This window comes from Schistosoma mansoni, chromosome W (assembly GCF_000237925.1).
Source record: "Schistosoma mansoni strain Puerto Rico chromosome W, complete genome".
NCBI classification, from domain to species: domain Eukaryota; kingdom Metazoa; phylum Platyhelminthes; class Trematoda; order Strigeidida; family Schistosomatidae; genus Schistosoma; species Schistosoma mansoni.
The window spans coordinates 5,403,733-5,407,660 of record NC_031502.1 but is presented as its reverse complement, the minus strand read 5'-3'; the positions used below and the strand labels follow the sequence as shown (position 1 = coordinate 5,407,660).

General features: G+C 32.8%; 1 protein-coding gene across 1 annotated transcript in view; it reads right to left on the bottom strand.

The window, feature by feature from the left end:
• Smp_090520 (purine nucleoside phosphorylase) overlaps positions 1-3,928 on the bottom strand; it is a gene marked incomplete at both ends in the record, with an annotated part of 25,025 nt that overhangs the window by 19,435 nt on the left and 1,662 nt on the right. The gene's annotated exons all lie outside the window — the stretch shown is intronic.

Here is a 3,928-nt window from a genome sequence, read left to right as displayed (position 1 = left end):
CCAGCTGACCAGTCCCAAATAGGACGAAACGTGCGTCAAACTGGATTCCACTGCTAGCAACTATCCATCTTTGCTTACCAATATTATACAATGTTCTGTAAAGAAAAAATAAAAGGTCGTAACAACCATTTGAATCACAAACATCACAGTTTATCACAAATATTTTCAATGATTTAAAATATGAATACAAGTCACATTGTTTCGTGAATTAATTTCACTAATTTACGTTTTTAAAAAAACCAGATTTTTTTTAGTTTTCAGATTATTAAATTTTTTATTCTGTCGACAAAATATTAACGGAAGATTAAAATTCGGCATTCAAAATCTGTCTGAAGTCAATGCCAGTTCACAGTTTATCTTACTACATAGGAGTCATTGTAAACTAACATTTTTTTGTTATTTAATTAAATTTATCATTATCATTATTATTTTATTATATTTTATCATTGCCACCCACACAATTAAAATACCTAATTAAAAAGTTATTAAATTTCTGTACATTCTTTTATGATATATGACTTAATTACAATAACTAATATGAAATAAAATTGAAATTCCATAGTCAGCATAATGGAGTCTCGTTTTTTAGGTTAGATTTCTCTTAATGACAGGGCTGATAAGTTGAGTTGTTCCAATTATGATATCGCAATAATATTTTTTACAGATTCCAATAAGTGAATTTGAATTCGGTTAGTGTCTAGAAAAAAACCCACTACGAAAATACTGTATGGTGGTGCTACGAGCTAGGTAAAACTACACTCAATATGCAGACAGTAACTTTCTTCAAGTAAATAACAAGGATTGTATGTATCCGAAATCATAATTTCTTTCAAGACACATTTTGTTGTGATAAGATTTCTTGGGAATGTGTTGCTTTTTTTCTTGTGAACATTATATCAGATAAGCAATAGATTCTATTTGAACATTACTGGACTTGATAGTTTGCACATACGAACCCTTTGTCGTACCAATAACCAAGTGGTTATCAGATAGTAATTTCGAGTGGTAGTTCTAAGAGTTCCAATGAGAAGACGTGATCAGTGGAATTCAGTTGCGTCAGTTGTGAGGTTGTTATTCATCAATTATATTAGTTGTAGGTTGAGTAATATGCCATATTGATTGTACTTAGTTATGTAAACTAGCGGCCGTCAGCACAGCGGTCTGCAATTTGAAATCTCTCCACGAAACTTGACTGTTTTATGTTTAATCACCGGTAGAATCAAGGACATATGCTTATAGTAGAAGAATAGCAGTATGAAGTAGTTGTTATTTGCTTCCTTGTTTTTCAGTAAAACATAGCTCAGAATGATTCATGATATTAACTTGAGAGTTCAACAATCACCACAAAACATTGGGCACATAATTAACCATAGTACATTATCCTAACAAACTTCTTGCTAATTTAATTATAGCATCAAAACTCACAAAATTTATATCGTTTATCTATGAGATTCAGTTCAAAACGTTAGTTTTGATCAGTTGGTTTAGCTTCATAGTAAATGGAACAGTTAAACTACCCTTTCATTATTATAGTCTTATATCACTTCTTGCGCGTAGAAAGTAATTATTTTTTACACTATTCTCGATAACTTAAAAAAATGACATAATATATACAAATACCGGCCGGTTATAATGATTTCTGTCAAAACGTAAATAAAACCGACTACTTGCAATTGTATCTACATTTCTGAGAGTGGAGAACTTAATACTTCTTTAATTATTAATTTCCATTCATAGAAGAAACAGCAAGCAGCATGTACTGCTGATAAGAAAATATTCAAGATGAAACAACTGTCGACTGAACTCAGAAACATTTGTTTTCACTTGAGTTTCATTATTCATTATAATTTTATCATTTACCAAATATAACACTATTTAAGTACATCGATATTGATTGAATCAGTCTCCGTAAAATAAAAATCTACAAAGTTGAAATTGGATTCCATATTTCTCAAGATTTTATGACTCAAAGTAAGAAATTAAAACGCCATCTGCTTCTAAGAGTCTTACTTCCCTCGAACAGTATCATAACAAGATGACTGTCTAAAGAACTGTCTGAACAAAAAATGTAAGCCCACTAACAGATTTAAAAAGAGTTTGTTCTTTACTTTGAACTAATCTTGATGAAGTCTAATCCACTTTGTATGCTAAGTGTGATTTCATGACATGTTCTTCTTTCATGGTACACTTTCTTTCTGTCTTTTTATTCTCTGAAGTAGTGGCTTACAATGAGTCACGAAGCGTCAGAAAATCAAGTTTTCCAACTCACTCGGTGTTACGAATATACAATATCTCTATTTATTTATTTCTATTTGTTTGTATACTCATGCATTGTTAAATATATGTGTGATTAAACTGTTCGAAAAATATTACATAACTACAAACCGATTTTAGACCAACATCTACTTATTGAACAATTTAAAGGACTGCGAACTCGAATAATATACATCATTAAGTGTGGTGTCTGTCGCAGTTATCCAGAGGATTCGATTTCGCCAATCGCCTACTTATAAATTGCTTGGATGACAAAAGATATTTCTAGCTAATCAACCTGAAAGAATACTTTTCAAACATAATTTGTGAGTGTCTACAACATGTCATAATGTAAACGATAGATAGTCACAATTATTTATGAAGTCTACAGTGTTATACAACATTCCTAACTGACGAAACAAGGCACTTCCAATTGATAGTAGAAACATAATCACTATAGTCTATCACTATTATTAATAATAGTTTGCAAAAGGAGTACAATAAACAATATTTTTCACTAGCAATCTACTTTTGTGAATTATATTCGTCACAGATTGACCTCACTTGAGTTGCTAGTGAACAATGATGGAGCGTTGCACAACCATTTCGTCTATGATGGTGTTTATCAGCAGTGAACACCTACGACACATACTAGGATCGAACATAAGTTCTTCAGCACCTGCATCAAACGCCTGACCATTAGAACTATTGGGAGAGTGTCTAACGATACTACCCATTTTCAATCAATTCGCAACATGGTGTCAAGATCATTGAATGTCATCAGTAACAACAGTTTCACCGTCAATATGCCTGAATTGCCAGTTATGAGGATTTTCAAAATACCAGACGTATTTTGAAGTATTTATTAAGTGCTTTGGTTATTGTAATTGAAAGTCGAGATCATGAGTCAATTGAAGCGAGATCACTATAGAAAACCTGGAACCACTGGACGGCCGTTTCGTCTTATTGTGGGACCCTCATCAATGTGCGTCCGCGATCCCGCCTCACGAGATACGAAACCAAGACATATTGGTCTTGCGCGCGAACGCTTAACCTCTAGATCATTGAGTCGGTATCCAACGGTGTTAGTATCTAACTTCAACTAATCCACGAAGTTGAGCGATACACTCATCATTGTCTTCAGTGAGTTACTATCCCACAACAGACCTGGTTGAACTCCACTGGTCACTGCTTCTCATTAGAACTCCAGGAAATACCTCTTGAAGTCAGTCACTAGTGAGCATATGTTGATTAAAATCAGAAGGGGTTTTTGTGGATATTATAGTAATTTTAACAGTTGACATTGTATTTTAGTTGAAAGCATTTTGAAGAGATGTGTTTGAAATGTATTTTACCTAAAACATTTCACATAAGACTCGAGTATTCTGCGTTGTATGTCTTACGGAGTCAACAATATCCACTCCTTAGAAGTCCCACAATAAAATGAAACATTTTCAGTGCTTCTCAGCTTTTAATGATGCCTGAATTGTGATCAATCAGTGACGAGTAAAACCCACTAATTACATCAATCTCAAGAAATACCTTATCATTCAGACTGGTCTTTATGATCAATTAGGTTTCTAGTTATTTCTAAATCATCAAAATGCCGTTTTATTTTCATTAGATGGTTTTACACAAAACGAATAAAATGTTTTGTTGAAAAATGTAAACGGAA